Genomic DNA, 17,795 nt, shown 5'->3' on the forward strand with positions numbered 1-17,795 from the left:
CCACCACTTTAATCAATATTTTAGATCTTGTTCTGACTTATGGTATGGAAATAGAAGACTTAACAGTATTCCCTGAAAACTCCCTTTTGGTCTGATCATTTTTTAATAACATTTACATTACCCTGATGGACTACCCTGCAGTGGGGATAGTTTCATTACACTAGAAGTCTTTCAGAAAGCGCTGTAACTAGGTTTAAGGATATGATTCCTTCTTTATGTTCTCTAATGTCATATACCACACAGAGCAGAGTAGCTACCTAAACTCTGTAAGGGAGTTAGAGTATCTTGTCAATAGTTTTACATCCTCATGAAGACAACTTTGGATGCTGTAGCTCCTCTGAAAAAGAGAGCTTTAATCAGAAGTGTCTGACTCCGTGGTATAACTCACAAACTCGTAGCTTAAAGCAGATACCCGTAAGTTGGAGAGGAAATGCGTCTCACTAATTTAGAAGATCTTCACTTAGCCTGGAAAAAGAGTTTGTTGTTCTATAAGAAAGCCCTTCGTGAAGCTAGGACATCTTTCTACTCATCACTAATTGAAGAAAATAAGAACAACCCCAGGTTTCTTTTCAGCACTGTAGCCAGGCTGACAAAGAGTCAGAGCTCTATTGAGCTGAGTATTCCATTAACTTTAACTAGTAATGACTTCATGACTTTCTTTGCTAACAAAATTTTGACTATTAGAGAAAAAAATTACTCATAACCATCCCAAAGATGTATCGTTATCTTTGGCTGCTTTCAGTGATGCCGGTATTTGGTTAGACTCTTCTCTCAGATTGTCTGTCTGAGTTATTTTCATTAGTTACTTCATCCAAACCATCACATGCTTATTAGACCCCATTCCTGCCAGGCTGCTCAAGGAAGTCCTACCATGATTTAATGCTTCAATCTTAAATATGATCAATCTATCTTTGTTAGTTGGTTATGTACCACAGGCCTTTAAGGTGGCAGTAATTAAAACCATTACTTAAAAAGCCATCACTTGACCCAGCTATCTTAGCTAATTATAGGCCAATCTCCAACCTTCCTTTTCTCTCAAAGATTCTTGAGAGGGTAGTTGTAAAACAGCTAACTGATCACCTGCAGAGGAATGGTCTATTTGAAGAGTTTCAGTCAGGTTTTAGAATTCATCATAGTACAGAAACAGCATTAGTGAAGGTTACAAATGATCTTCTTATGGCTTCGGACAGTGGACTTATCTCTGTGCTTGTTCTGTTGGACCTCAGTGCTGCTTTTGATACTGTTGACCATAAAATTTTATTACAGAGATTAGAGCATGTCATAGGTATTAAGGCATTGCGCTGCGGTGGTTTGAATCAGATTTGTCTAATAGATTACAGTTTGTTCATGTAATGGGGAATCTCTTCACAGACTAAAGTTAATTATGGAGTTCCACAAGGTTGCTGTGCTAGGACCAATTTTATTCACTTTAATACATGCTTCCCTTGGCAGTATTAGTAGACGGTATTGCTTAAATTTTCATTGTTACGCAGATGATACCCAGCTTTATCTATCCATGAAGCCAGAGGATACGCACCAGTTAGCTAAACTGCAGGATTGTCTTACAGACATAAAGACATGGAATGACCTCTAATTTCCTGCTTTTAACTCAGATAAAACTGAAGTTATTGTACTGGCCCACAATCTTAGAAGCAGGGTGTCCTAACCAGATCGTTACTCTGATGGCATTTCCTTGATCTCTAGTAATACTGTGAGAAATCTTGGAGTTATTTTTGATCAGGATATGTCATTCAAAGCGCATATTAAACAAATATGTAGGACTGCCTTTTTGCATTTACGCAATATCTCTAAAATCAGAAAGGTCTTGTCTCAGAGTGATGCTGAAAAACTAATTCATGCATTTGTTTCCTCTAGGCTGGACTACTGTAATTGCATTATTATCAGGTTGTCCTAAAAGTTCCCTAAAAAGCCGTCAGTTGGTTCAGAATGCTGCAGCTAGAGTACTGACGGGGACTAGCAGGAGAGAGCATATCTCACCCGTGTTGGCCTCCCTTCATTGGCTCCTGTTAATTGCTAGAATAGAATTTAAAATTCTTCTTCTTACTTATAAGGTTTTGAATAATCAGGTCCCATCTTATCTTAGGGACCTCATAGTACCATATTACCCCATTAGAGCGCTTCGCTGTCAGACTGCGGGCTTACTTGTATTCCTAGGGTTTGTAAGAGTAGAATGGGAGGCAGAGCCTTCAGCTTTCAGGCTCCTCTCCTGTGGAACCAGCTCCCAATTCAGATCAGGGAGACAGATACCCTCTCTACTTTTAAGATTAGGCTTAAAACTTTCCTTTTCGCTAAGGCTTATAGTTAGGGCTGGATCGGGTGACCCTGGACCATCCCTTGGTTATGTTGCTTAGACGTAGACTGTGTTTCATAATTATTGTATGGCCGTGCCTTGCAATGTGGAGCGCCTTGGGGCAACTGTTTGTTGTGATTTGGCGCTAGCTACAAGAAAAAGTTGATTGATTGATTGATTGATCGTAATCCGTCCACACATATTACCACCCGCCGATGCTGGCGTTCTTTGGCCAATCAATAGCTGTTCCAGAGTTTTCAACATTTTCTCCGTGTATTAGACTGAATTTTCTCTCCCTGGGTAGCTTTCAAAGGGCACATGTATGAGTGCATGATAATCCATTCGTGGTGCGCTTGTTATCACCATCGAGTTTCCCATCCAGACTTCTCCCCTTTATGGTTTTTAAGCTCCTCTTGGTATTCTTTGCCTGCCCGCTCCTTGAACTTTGCTCGGAATTTTCGGTTGGCAAATTTTCAGTCTGTGATTTGTGAAGACAATGAGACTATCTCCATCTATATCCCAAGGACTGCCAAAATAATGATATGCCCGTCTTCCATCTTGGGTCACCATTTTTTTTGGTTCCTTCGGGCATAGGGTTCAAGTACTCCATATAGTCAGATTCAATGTATACATGTTGGGTTTTGCTTTAGATTTTCTAAAGATCCTCCTGCGAACGCCCTTCCTCTTTAATATGGTAACTCGGTCCGGCAACACATTCTTCAGCTTTAAGCTGTCCCAAGCTTCTGGGCCCACATTCCGGCGATTGATGGAATATCTGTCCAGATACTCCCTGAAGGCTTCTTCGTCTTTTCTCCTGCTCAACCAGGCATTCTGTCTGTTTTTTAACTGTTGAGGTTGTTCCTCTCACACTTCCCAAGGGCAAACTTTGCCACACTGGGTCAAAGCTTGTGTGACGCTGGTCCGGGCTTTTATATTCTTGACCATTTCCCCCAGAATTAGGACCTCCCAGGGATATTAATTCATCTCCACTTCCCTCTGGCTTGTTTCCTAATCACTTTTGTTCGGGTTCGGCCCTGGAATCTATCTTGCCCTCGTCTTCCATTGTCGAGTATCTGACTTCCACTCATATCTTCCATTATTAGGATATTGTTCCTTAAGTTATTCTTCCTACCCTTTTAGCCGTTTCTGCCATGGACTTAAACTCAGCATATACGGACGCTGATTTTGTTTGATATCCACCAGGACCGTCTCTACTCCCAACAACCCAGCTGTCATTTTTACTACGGAGTCATAACTTTCTCATGACTTATTAAGGTGGTGATTGTCCTCTTTTCCACTCTTCTGCAAGAAGTTTACACCACCACTCAAGCCACTCTCTGGTCCCCGTCTTGTTCCTTTGGGACTGGTGGGCTCTCCAAAATGGCCAGGATCTGCCCCTCCTTATGCTACCTGGATATATATCCCTAATGTGTGTATAGTTCCTGCCATAGCTTCTTTGAAACATTCTTCATCAGTTTCCACACTTTGATCTATGACATATTTTGAACTGTTTCTGCCCAAGTATCATTATCCTCAAACATACAATACCACTCTATGTGGCCGAAAATCACTTCTTTTCCCTCTTCATGTTCGGATTCAGGGTTTGATACGGGCCTGGCTCTTCTTCAGCCATTTTTTCACTGCTTATTCTTAATACTAACCTTACTGTTTCGTAATGATTGTCATCTCTTTATTCTCTCGGTTGCTGAGATTGTCGATTCCACCACTGTCGTCTCCTTGACTTCAGCTATGGTCCTTGTCGTCTCGAGTCGTCTGCCTCTCAAAGCCTCTCTGGGGCGCCTTGAGTCAGGGATGAGTGACAGACTACTTGGCTATTCAGCGCTAATTCCAGAGGTTAACTCCAAATCAGCATGCTTCCTTCTCCCCGCTTCTTCTCCCCTCAGGAAACTCACGGGTTGATGATCCTATTCTCTCTTGTAGATCAACCATTTTGCACGTATACTCCTCATCACCTGCTTTCTTGAGACATCCGATCCAGCAGGCTCCCCTCGCCTGCTTCCCTGCCTCGTCGGTTCGTGACGATCCAGCAGCTATCCACGTCTGCTTCTCGTCCCAGTCCAGACGATCCATCAGTGAACACGTCTGCTTCATCGTCCTTCATATCGCAGCTCCCTGGGATACTCGCTCCTGTTGTCTGTACGACTTCGTCCTTCTGATGGTCGCCTCCAAATTTTCACACCTCTGGAAAACATATATGTTCAAGCCGTTACTGAACCTATACAGGCCATCACCGACACTCTCCACAACACTGTCGCCTTTGGTGATCCACTCAGGGGCTTTCACCTATCCAATGGCAAAGACTCTCCTTTGGCCAGGATTCTTCCTCGGACCCGACTACACGTCGTCAGGGTCCTGTCGGCGGCTCCACGTGTCAGCTCCCGTTATTTTTTAGATTACAGCAGCACACACTCACCCTCCGATGAGTATGTTTGTGTACAAAACCAGCTCTCCGTCTCTGGGGTCCGACCTCGTGTCTCCACGGGTATTACCCGGCAGGGCTGCACAAAGGCTGTTCAAGCTGGTGGCGAGGAGATTTGTCTAGCCGCTCACTGCCTCCATCCGGACGTCCACCCCGCCTGACGCTGATCTCGCACCCCGGGTCGAATAGCCTTCCCTGGAACCAGGATACGAACCGGCCACGCCCGTTAACGGCAGCTCTCCTCTTATGGATCAGGGCTCTTGGAATGTTGCTAGATTTGAATTTAGTGACTCGTACAGCGAGTCCCCAGGATGTGTTTATTTTCATTAAAAACCAGACTAACCTTTTAGAGCACTTTTTGATGTTGTACACCAATAAACTTTAACTTTTACACCTTAAGAAGCATCAATAAATCCAATGTCCGAGCCTTAACACTTTACTGCATGCTTGGAAATTTATTGCAGGTTTGCAAGTGCGACAACATAATCAAAAATAGGTTATATGATGATAATTTCACAACAGTAATTCAAGTATAATTAGAATAATGATTGGCAGAGATTTTTGTTTTTGATTCAAAAATACTGTCTGATCTTACTTTGACTGGGACTGGATTGACTTCTTAATTTTTCTAGGAGTGAGGGAAGGAGGTTTTTGAGGTTAAAGTCCCCAACTCGATGAACTTGATTTCCTCTTCATCAGCTATTAGTCGTTAGCTGACCACGATCCTTGTGTGATGTTGTAATCCTTCAGGAAACTAATCCACATAAGAGTTTATTCCTTCTTCAATCAACCAAAAGTTGATCTAATCCATTCTGGTATGCTGTGATGTTCTTTGAGAGAGAAAACCTTGAACATTCCTCACTCAGACTTAAGGCCAGTGATCATTCTCCAATGCTCTGCTACTCTGTGACTGGACGGCCTGAGTGGGAGTTGAAAACTCTCTCAAATGATCTCTTATGGCTCCAATCCTCTCACTCCACGATTCCAATTGCTGCTCACAAGATGGTCAAGTCTTGTGATCTCCTCGTAACAGGGGAAAAGTGGCAACAGCCCCTCTCCCTGGAAGAATAACCCCGTTTCCTGGTGTTTCACAGTTTATATATGTGCTGGACTCTTGTTGTCTTCAAACGATCTTGGTTACCATGGGGATGCTGGTGACTCAAAACCTCCTCCCTTCTCCTTCGCTTACTGGAAGTCATCTGCGGCCCCTTTCCAGTAACTTATTTCTCAAGTTCCTCTTTTCTGTTAACACTTCAGCTTTTGAGAATTCATTCTTTTAAATCATTTCTTTAGAAATTTCTTTCTTTATACTTGTTATGTTAGAATCATTCTTAGACATATTCCATCGTCTTCACCACTGAGTTCATTCCGTGGGCCTCCCCATTTGTAGTGGAAAAGTCCAGTATGACCTCACTTACTCCGGGAAAGTACCAAACACTGTCCAGTTTAATCCAACAGCATGTATATTAATCCCATGGCACGTACTATATTCCAAGATGAAAACAAGCTGAAAGCAAGCTTAAAGTCATCTTTCCTGACAGCGCACAGCTCCAAATGCTGCGCCGCTCTGAGTCCGGTCTGAATGAATAACTTCGAAGCGAATCGTCGTTTTAAATCAAATGACACCTCTCGCCAAACACTGTAATACAGGCAACAAACTACAACACACTAAATATTTTTTTTTCTTCCCAAAATGAGACGTCCTGTGTTCTTCGGGGCCCCTTCACACATAACATGATTGAAGCAGACAGCGCACAAAGCAGGAATTGCCTGCCATTCGCGAAAATTTCAGAGCCGCCTCCACGCCTCGTACACCTGTTTGCATCAACTCTTCATGCACACCAGCAGCCGAAGAGAGAGTTCCCTGTGAGAGCCCATTTGAATCCCTCTGGCGGCAGTGTCGGGCAAATTCCAGGTGACACACACACAAACATCCAACACCGCTCACTGGACACAGAGAAAATATGGTGCCATTCACGCTGTCAGCAAGAAAATAGTGAGCAGACGATTACTTTCAAGCTGGTGGTGAAATTTGTCCGAGTGCCACCATGAGTGTGGCAACACTCGTGGCGTGTGCGTGTTTCACGTGCACCCCACCGCACGCTTGCATATATATCTACAGACATGATCACATGGGGGCCAGACAGCCACGTCTGACGCACACAGCACGGCGAGGCACCTCTCAGCTGATCACAGCCCACTGACAGATGCAAATGACAGCTCAGTGCACACAACATGTAACATTACAAATGCAGAGACCACCGCCGGGACAGGTATGCCAAATAACTAAAATGAATGACCACATAACACAAACAGAGAGTGACACTTTGGCCTGTGCGCTTAACAGACAAGGGGGCGTGGAGATCTCTGCTCCTGGACGTCACAGCTGGAGAACATCTGCCATGTTTTGATGGACATGACCTTATAACTGTCCTCTATGAGGCAGATGTCTCTGCCTGTTGTCCTCACGTGGAAATACATAAAACATCTTTCGCCTTTGTGTTGCACTGCAGCAGCCGCACACAGCACACCTTGGCTATGACAAGCCAACAGTGCGACAAATACGGCACTTTCAGTCATGTATCACCAAAAATACGCTGTGACAAATGCCGTTTTGTCAGTTATTACAGTGCTTATTTTCTCCGTGATTAGAAAAAACTTCCTTTTCTATACACCATCTAATTTTTTTCTTTTTTTTTTATACGTTCGTCTCCTTGTTGATTTTAAGAATTGTACACTCTCCAGGGTTCTAGCTAAGATAAAATTTTAGTGTAGTGGTAATGTCGAGGGAGCACAGCGACTGGGGGGGGGGGGCTTTTGAAAATTCAAGCTAAAAATTGGCCATTCTAGGGGTACCCAAAGGGGAAAAGCCAGCTATGACAGCCCAAGTCCCTTCATCATGTCCAGAAGGCTGGGGAAGTTTGTTGAGTGGGCAATCTCATTCTGGGTTACCAGTACATGGCCCTCAGTGAGGCAGTCGGAGTCCGTGGACATTTTTAATTCAAGACTTAAAACCTATTTTTATTCTCTTTATGTGTAGTTTTTATTTTATGTTTTATTCTTTTACTGTTTTTAATTAGTATTTGAATTTTTTTATTTTTATTTATTTATTTTAATTTTTTTTTATGTTGAACTGTTCTGTGTGAGGCGCCCTGAGATGCTGTAATTTGTTTGTTTTTTTTTCTGTAAATTTTGCTGTAATTTGGCTCTTTATAAACTGATTAAATTGAAATTGAACAACATTTTATTGAGTCTTAAAGTAAAATATGACATTGGTTACTGGATCCTTAAACTCTGGACATAATAAACTCTACATGGTGGATCCTTGATCTCTGGACATAAACAAAAATAAAATCTGTTAGTTTTTGTCAAAAGCATTTCCTTTCAGACGTTATTATTGGCATGAATGTATTTGCCATGCCTATGAGCTGATATATATATATATATATATATATATATATATATATATATATATATATATATATATATATATATATACACACACACACACACACACACACACACACACACACACACACACACACACACACACACACACACACACACGAGGTCTGTCCAAAAAGTATCAGACCTTTTTATTTTTTTCAAAAACCTTATGGATTTGAATCATGTGTGCTTGCATGAGCCAACCTTGAACCTTCGTGCACATGCGTGATTTTTTTCACGCCTGTCGGCTGCGTCATTCGCCTGTGAGTAGGCTTTGAGTGAGCACTGGTCCTCCCCCCTCGTTGGATTTTCATTGCGAGGAAAATGTCTGAACGATTGGAGCAGCGCTGAATCAAATTTTTCCAGAAACTGTGAGAGACAGCCAGGTGGAAACCATTTGGAAGATCGGGCGGCTTTCGGTGGCTTTTCAGTCGAGTGAGTATCCGAGGAATTGTGTTAAGAGCTGGACATGTCACAACATGTCCTGTGAGACTTCCAACTTCCACATGTCTTTCATTACAAAATCTCCTGTAACACTGGAATGTGCCGAAAAAGTGCTGATATCCACCTCTTCTGCAATTTCTTTGGTAGTCAGACGACATCCCGGATCAACACAGTGTTCACTTTGGAAATGATCTGGTCGTTTCAGCCTGTCGATGGCCGTTCGGAGCGCGGCGCACCCTCCGCCATTGTGCGCCATCTTTAAACCGGTTGTAACACTCCTTAATCTGTGTGATGATGGAAATTGAAGACTTAACAGTATTCCCTGAAAACTCCCTTCTGTCTGATCATTTCTTAATAACATTTACATTTACTCTGATGGACTACCCAGCAGTGGGGAATAAGTTTCATTACACTAGAAGTCTTTCAGAAAGTGCTGTAACTAGGTTTAAGGATATGATTCCTTCTTTATGTTCTCTAATGCCATATACCAACACAGTGCAGAGTAGCTGCCTAAACTCTGTAAGTGAGATAGAGTATCTCGTCAATAGTTTTACATCCTCATTGAAGACAACTTTGGATGCTGTAGCTCCTCTGAAAAAGAGAGCTTTAAATCAGAAGTGCCTGTCTCCGTGGTATAACTCACAAACTCGCAGCTTAAAGCAGATAACCCGTAAGTTGGAGAGGAAATGGCGTCTCACTAATTTAGAAGATCTTCACTTAGCCTGGAAAAAGAGTCTGTTGCTCTATAAAAAAGCCCTCCGTAAAACTAGGACATCTTACTACTCATCACTAATTGAAGAAAATAAGAACAACCCCAAGTTTCTTTTCAGCACTGTAGCCAGGCTGACAAAGAGTCAGAGCTCTATTGAGCCGAGTATTCCATTAACTTTAACTAGTAATGACTTCATGACTTTCTTTGCTAATAAAATTTTAACTATTAGAGAAAAAATTACTCATAACCATCCCAAAGACATATCGTTATCTTTGGCTGCTTTCAGTGATGCCGGTATTTGGTTAGACTCTTTCTCTCAGATTGTTCTGTCTGAGTTATTTTCATTAGTTACTTCATCCAAACCATCAACATGTCTATTAGACCCCATTCCTACCAGGCTGCTCAAGGAAGCCCTACCATTATTTAATGTTTCGATCTTATATATGATTAATCTATCTTTATTAGTTGGCTATGTACCACAGGCTTTTAAGGTGGCAGTAATTAAACCATTACTTAAAAAGCCATCACTTGACCCAGCTATCTTAGCTAATTATAGGCCAATCTCCAACCTTCCTTTTCTCTCAAAAATTCTTGAAAGGGTAGTTGTAAAACAGCTAACTGATAATCTGCAGAGGAATGGTCTATTTGAAGAGTTTCAGTCAGGTTTTAGAATTCATCATAGTACAGAAACAGCATTAGTGAAGGTTACAAATGATCTTCTTATGGCCTCAGACAGTGGACTCATCTCTGTGCTTGTTCTGTTAGACCTCAGTGCTGCTTTTGATACTGTTGACCATAAAATTTTATTACAGAGATTAGAGCATGCCATAGGTATTAAAGGCACTGCGCTGCGGTGGTTTGAATCATATTTGTCTACTAGATTACAATTTGTTCATGTAAATGGGGAATCTTCTTCACAGACTAAGGTTAATTATGGAGTTCCACAAGGTTCTGTGCTAGGACCAATTTTATTCACTTTATACATGCTTCCCTTAGGCAGTATTATTAGACGGCATTGCTTAAATTTTCATTGTTACGCAGATGATACCCAGCTTTATCTATCCATGAAGCCAGAGGACACACACCAATTAGCTAAACTGCAGGATTGTCTTACAGACATAAAGACATGGATGACCTCTAATTTCCTGCTTTTAAACTCAGATAAAACTGAAGTTATTGTACTTGGCCCCACAAATCTTAGAAACATGGTGTCTAAGCAGATCCTTACTCTGGATGGCATTACCCTGACCTCTAGTAATACTGAGAAATCTTGGAGTCATTTTTGATCAGGATATGTCATTCAAAGCGCATATTAAACAAATATGTAGGACTACTTTTTTGCATTTACGCAATATCTCTAAAATTAGAAAGGTCTTGTCTCAGAGTGATGCTGAAAAACTAATTCATGCATTTATTTCCTCTAGGCTGGACTATTGTACTTCATTATTATCAGGTTGTCCTAAAAGTTCCCTGAAAAGCCTTTAGTTAATTCAAAATGCTGCAGCTAGAGTACTAACGGGGACTAGAAGGAGAGAGCATATCTCACCCATATTGGCCTCTCTTCATTGGCTTCCTGTTAATTCTAGAATAGAATTTAAAATTCTTCTTCTTACTTATAAGGTTTTGAATAATCAGGTCCCATCTTATCTTAGGGACCTCGTAGTACCATATCACCCCAATAGAGCGCTTCGCTCTCAGACTGCAGGCTTACTTGTAGTTCCTAGGGTTTGTAAGAGTAGAATGGGAGGCAGAGCCTTCAGCTTTCAGGCTCCTCTCCTGTGGAACCAGCTCCCAATTCAGATCAGGGAGACAGACACCCTCTCTACTTTTAAGATTAGGCTTAAAACTTTCCTTTTTGCTAAAGCTTATAGTTAGGGCTGGATCAGGTGACCCTGAACCATCCCTTAGTTATGCTGCTATAGACGTAGACTGCTGGGGGGTTCCCATGATGCACTGTTTCTTTCTCTTTTTGCTCTGTATGCACCACTCTGCATTTAATCATTAGTGATTGATCTCTGCTCCCCTCCACAGCATGTCTTTTTCCTGGTTCTCTCCCTCAGCCCCAACCAGTCACAGCAGAAGACTGCCCCTCCCTGAGCCTGGTTCTGCTGGAGGTTTCTTCCTGTTAAAAGGGAGTTTTTCCTTCCCACTGTCGCCAAGTGCTTGCTCACAGGGGGTCGTTTTGACCATTGGGGTTTTTACGTAATTATTGTATGGCCTTGCCTTACAATATAAAGCGCCTTGGGGCAACTGTTTGTTGCGATTTGGCGCTATATAAATAAAATTGATTGATTGATTGATTGATGCCCATAGGATTGTCACCGAAAGCCATCTGAATCTTCCGAATGGTTTCCACCTGGCTGTCTCTCAGTTTCTGGAAATATTTGATGCAGCAAAGCTCCAAATCGTTTAGACATTTTCCTCGCAATGAAAATCCAATGAGGGGGGAGGACCAGTGCTCACACAAAGCCTGCTCACAGGGGAATGATGCAACCGACGCGCATGAAGGTTCAAGGTTGGCTCATGCAAGCACACGATTCAAATCCATATGGTTTTTGAAAAAAATAAAAAGGTCTGATACTTTTTGGACAGACCTCGTATATATATATATATATATATATATATATATATATATATATATATATATAAAAACATGGTTTGCTCCACTGGCTGTTTCCCTGTGCTGGGACAGGCGTTCTAAAGTAGGAGACACCAACCTTGATCCCAGAGAATGTCTGACATGCACTTTTTCTTTTAACGTACCTGCTGGAACCATCTGAGAGCGAGAGAGAGAGCGAGAGAGAGAAAATATTAACTGAACTGAATTTTTATTTGGCGCACACACAAATGCAGAACAACAAAACATACCAAAGAAGAAAAAACAATCCAACAATGCACACATACGCCCAAAAGGGTGTAGGCAGAAGTAAAGCGCTTATAAACGCCTACCCCCTTTAACTAAAAGTACAAATTATACATATGTATACAAAACTATACATATACTTCATACAAACTTTAACTTGATCACAGAACTAAAAGTTTCAATGATGCAAATATACAAGCAGCAGTGCACCATAATCAAGACAAAAATCAATGAACCTAATTTGACATATTATAGCAAGCAATCAAATAGTTTCTGTAGAGACTTTTAAGGCCAACCAAAGTACCAAGAGATTTTATGTTATCTGGGCAATTGTTCCAAATATTGACACCTTTAACAGAAACGCAATGACTTTTTACGGTGGTCTGAAATAACAGTGTCCCTCGAAGATTATAAGTGGAGTCTCTCGTTTTAAACAGGTCCTGGACACGTTGGGGCAGAAGATTGTTTTGCACTTTGAACATATAGCTTTCTTTTGGAAAAAAAAGAAATATGGGATTTGTATTATTAGTTTGATTATTAGTTTTGTAGGTGGTTCACCAAACGTCTGTGCCGTAGATCATGTATGGAACAAGTAGTGAATGATATAAGGTAACTAATGAGTGTTGGGGAGGAAGACCTGCGCTTTATACAGAATGGCAATGATCTTTGACATTTTAAATTTAACATAATTTATGCGCGTTTTCCAATTTAGATTTTTGTCAATAAAGATCCTGAGAAATTTGGTTTCATTAACAAGTTCAATTACAACGTTGTATACTCATAAATTTCTACATCAATTTCTGGACTTGTTTCCAAATGTGATACACTTTGTTTTACCAAAGTGAAGTGATAATTCGTTAACGTCAAACCATTCCTTGAACTTTTGTAATTCCCTCTCCATCGTGTCCAGAGCCTGCCCCAAGTGATCTCCACTGCAAAACACAGTCATGTCATCAGCAAATAAAACAACTTACAAACTTGGAAACAAAACATATGTCATTAATATATAAAAGTCTCTCGGCTGCCTTGGAAATGCCTCGGGATTCCCCCGGAGGAGCTGGGGGAGGTGTGTGTGGTTCAGGAGGTCTGGGCGGCTTTGCTTGAGCTGCTGCCCCCGCGACCCGACTCCGGATAAAGTGGAAGAAAATGGATGGACGGATGGATGGATGGATAGAGTTGGAACAATACATCAGAATTAACGAATGAATAGTCAGTGGACTGCATGCGAAACCACAGTCCTATGCTAGGGCCGCATCTATGGACACTTCGCCTACGGTGAGAGAAGTTTAATCAATTGAACAGCAATTTAAAAACAAAAATTTAAACAACAAAAAATTCTCCAAAATTGATTAAAATTACTTTTTTCCCAAATTGAGTTCTGTTGCATAACCAGCAGGACCCCACTGTTGTGTGCAGTAAATTTGGTGACACCACACCTTATGACTTTGATGCTACTGAAAATTTAAACAATAAAAAATTCTCCAAAATTTTATAAAATTAATTTTTTTCCCAAACTGAGTGCTGTTGTATAACCAGCAGGACCACACTGTTGTGTACAGTAAATGTGGAGACACCACACCTCATGACTTTGATGCTACTGAAAATTTAAACAATGAAAAATTCTCCAAAATTTTAAAAAATTACTTTTTTCCCCAAAGTGGGTGCTGTAGTATAATCAACATGACCCCACTGTTGTGTACAGTAAATTTTGTGTCACGACACCTTATGACTTTGATGCTATTGAAAATTTAAACAATAAAAAATTCTAAATGTTTTAAAATTACTTTTTTTCCCAAACTGAGTGCTGTCATATAACCAGTAGGACCACACTGTTGTGTGCAGTAAATTTGGTGACACCACACCTCATGACTTTGATGCTATTGAAAATTTAAACAATAAAAAAAATTCTCCAAAATTTTACAAAATTACTTTTTTCCAAAGTGAGTGCTGTAGTATAAACACCCCACTGTTGTGTGCAGTAAATTTGGTGACACTGCACCTTATGACTTTGATGCTATTGAAAATTTAAACAATGAAAAATTCTAAAATTTTTAAAATTACTTTTTTCCAAACTCAGTGCTGTCGTATAACCAACAGGAACACACTGTTGTGTGCAGTAAAATTGGTGACATGACACCTCATGACTTTGATGCTACTGAAAATTTAAACAATGAAAAATTCTCCAAAATTTTACAAAATTACTTTTTTCCAAAGTGAGTGCTGTAGTATAATCAACACGACCACACTGTTGTGTGCAGTAAATTTGCTGAAACCACATCTTATTACTTTAACGCTACTGAAAATTTAAACAATAAAAAAAAATTCTAAATTTTATAAAATTACTTTTTTCCAAACTGAGTGCTGTCATATAACCAGCAGGACCACACTGTTGTGTGCAGTAAATTTGGTGACACCACATCTTATTACTTTAACGCTACTGAAAATTTAAACAATAATAAAAAATTCTAAATGTTTTAAAATTACTTTTTTTCCCAAACTGAGTGCTGTCATATAACCAGTAGGACCACACTGTTGTGTGCAGTAAATTTGGTGACACCACACCTCATGACTTTGATGCTATTGAAAATTTAAACAATAAAAAAAATTCTCCAAAATTTTACAAAATTACTTTTTTCCAAAGTGAGTGCTGTAGTATAAACACCCCACTGTTGTGTGCAGTAAATTTGGTGACACTGCACCTTATGACTTTGATGCTATTGAAAATTTAAACAATGAAAAATTCTAAAATTTTTAAAATTACTTTTTTCCAAACTCAGTGCTGTTGTATAACCAACAGGAACACACTGTTGTGTGCAGTAAAATTGGTGACATGACACCTCATGACTTTGATGCTACTGAAAATTTAAACAATGAAAAATTCTCCAAAATTTTACAAAATTACTTTTTTCCAAAGTGAGTGCTGTAGTATAATCAACACGACCACACTGTTGTGTGCAGTAAATTTGCTGAAACCACATCTTATTACTTTAACGCTACTGAAAATTTAAACAATAAAAAAAAATTCTAAATTTTATAAAATTACTTTTTTCCAAACTGAGTGCTGTCATATAACCAGCAGGACCACACTGTTGTGTGCAGTAAATTTGGTGACACCACAGCTCATGAATTTGATGCTATATTGAAAATTTAAACAATAATAAAAAAAAAAATTCTAAATTTTATAAAATTACTTTTTCTCAAATTGAGTGCTGTCATATAACCAGCAGGACCACACTGTTGTGTGCAGTAAATTTGGTGACACCACACCTCATGACTTTGATGCTACTGAAAATTTAAACAATGAAAAATTCTCCAAAATTTTACAAAATTACTTTTTTCCCCAAAGTGGGTGCTGTAGTATAATCAACATGACCCCCACTATTGTGTACAGTAAATTTTGTGTCACCACACCTTATGACTTTGATGCTATTGAAAATTTAAACAATAAAAAATTCTAAATTTTTTAAAATTACTTTTTTCCAAACTGAGTGCTGTATTATAATCATCACGACCCCACTATTGTGTGCAGTAATTTTTGTGTCACCACACCTTATGACTTTGATGCTATTGAAAATTTAAACGACAAAAATTCTCCAAAATTTTATAAAATTACTTTTTTCCCAAAGTGAGTGCTGTAGTATAATCATCACGACCCCACTCTTTGCAGTGACTTTGATTCCATCTTACCTTATAACACTGATGCAACTGAAAATTAAAAAAATAGAAAATTCTCCAAAGTTTTTCGTATGTGTGCAGTGAATTTGGTGATATCACTCCTTATTACAGTGATTTATTCAATAATTTTCTGGTGTCTTTTTTTCGTGTTTGCACTTTGTTGACGGTCCCTAAGCCTCCGTTTCTCTGCCGCCTGTTCGTTCAGATCAGTGTTATTTTTCCGACTCATAAGGATAAAAATAAGGTTGTAGCTCGTTGTCCACCTTCCTGATGTTAGAAACTAGTGATGTTTGTCTACAACGTTTCTCTTAAGATCTATTGAGCCGTGAACATCTTTCTAACTTTACCGGAGTGCTTGATAAGTGATCATGATAAGTCACAGTTTGTCTTATTTATTCCTGCTGATATTTGGTGTTCAGTCTATAATCAGAACTCCAACACAAACTAGCAGCTATCATTTGGATGTGGTGGAGTTGGTCTGAAATAAAGTTTAGTGGACAAACCTGCTGTGGATCAGCGAACTTCAGGCTTGAAAACTAGTTTCTTCTCTTCTTTAAATCCACTCGTTTCTTCTTGCTGCTCTTCGATCTGTTTGTTTCTACCAACTCAAATATCTCGGCTTCATTAGCAGCAGTTAGCTGCTGTTTCAACAACCTTCTCAGCTCTTCCACCTTTTCGCGCTAACTTCGCCTTTTCTTCTTCTTCCGGTTTACTATCGACCTTTGTGCTTCTGGAGCTCTTCAAAAAACATATTCGAGGATCACAGAGTGAAGTTTGATCTGTTCACACAAGAGTTTCCAGCGTCTCAAGCTAACTAGCTTTAGCCTCGGAACACAACAGGAAACACTTCTTTATGGGTTCGTTACCGCCACCTACTGGACTGGAGTATGGGGAGGGGAGTCACAGAGACAAGGAGAAAAATGAAGGGAAATAAGTATATTATTTTCCATCAAATCTGTAATTCAAAGATATTCCAATAAAAGATTGCATACATTCTGTGTTTCTGTCCCTAACAAACTCTCCAGTGTGAAACTTAGATTGTTGTCCTTAAATAAACCACTGATTTTCCTTCATATTTTGTGCCTGATCAGCAGTTTCTGGTGTTTTACAATAAAAACACAGACCTCTTGCTGATAAACTCTCAGAAGCTTTGACCAAACTTTGATTTTGGTTTTGTTCTTCCATCCACTGGAGTTCAGACATCATTCCATTCACTCCACCGTGTACACTGACAGATTTCAATTTCAATTTATTTTCATTTATATAGCACCAAATCACAACAGAGTTGCCTCAAAGCGCTTCACACAGGTAAGGTCTAACCTCACCAACCCCCAGAGCAACAGTGGTAAGGAAAAACTCCCTCTGAGGAAGAAACCTCAAGCAGACCAGACTCAAAGGGGTGACCCTCTGCTTGGGCCATGATACAGACATAAATTACAGAACAATTCACAGAACAACTCACGCACAAATATACAAGAAATGCTATTGGCGCACAGGACAGGAGGATCGCCAACACGAACACAACTCCCATATCTGGATGGAGCTGCACCTTCAACAGAGAAAAATCAGAATCAAGCATCAGAAAGACAAAAAATACTGTATAATTTGCCAGCATTAATCAACAAGAAAAACAGAAGAAATACTGAGGTGATCGCCGGCCACTAGCCCTAAACCTCACTAAAAGACCAAGAATTTAGGTAAAGTTGAGGCCACAGCCCGCTCCAATTACTAATAAAATGAATTAAAACAGTAAAAAGCATATAACAAAACATGCTGGGATATGTTCAACCTAATGTCTTCTATTTTCTTCTCAAAGTAATCCAGGAAATCTTGTGCTGTAAAAGGAGAGCGAACTACAGGTGGTTGTCCATGCATAAGTGTTGCCACCGTGTTGAACAAGAAC

At 40.0% G+C, this 17,795-nt stretch overlaps 1 protein-coding gene across 2 annotated transcripts in view; it reads right to left on the bottom strand.

Moving 5' to 3' along the window:
• Positions 1 to 16,452, bottom strand: part of LOC117505623 — a 30,891-nt gene extending 14,439 nt beyond the window's left edge. Inside the window, exons 1-2 of one of the 2 annotated variants that reach the window (XM_034165205.1) lie at positions 16,396 to 16,432; positions 12,118 to 12,130 (exon numbers count right to left, since the gene is read on the bottom strand). The gene's annotated coding sequence lies outside the window, so the exon portion shown is untranslated. Of the gene's footprint in view, positions 1 to 12,117; positions 12,131 to 16,395 lie in introns of both variants that reach the window. The other variant, XM_034165206.1, reaches the window with a different exon arrangement.
• Positions 16,453 to 17,795: the final 1,343 nt, after the last annotated feature.

This window comes from Thalassophryne amazonica, unplaced genomic scaffold, assembly GCF_902500255.1.
Source record: "Thalassophryne amazonica unplaced genomic scaffold, fThaAma1.1, whole genome shotgun sequence".
NCBI lineage: Eukaryota > Metazoa > Chordata > Actinopteri > Batrachoidiformes > Batrachoididae > Thalassophryne > Thalassophryne amazonica.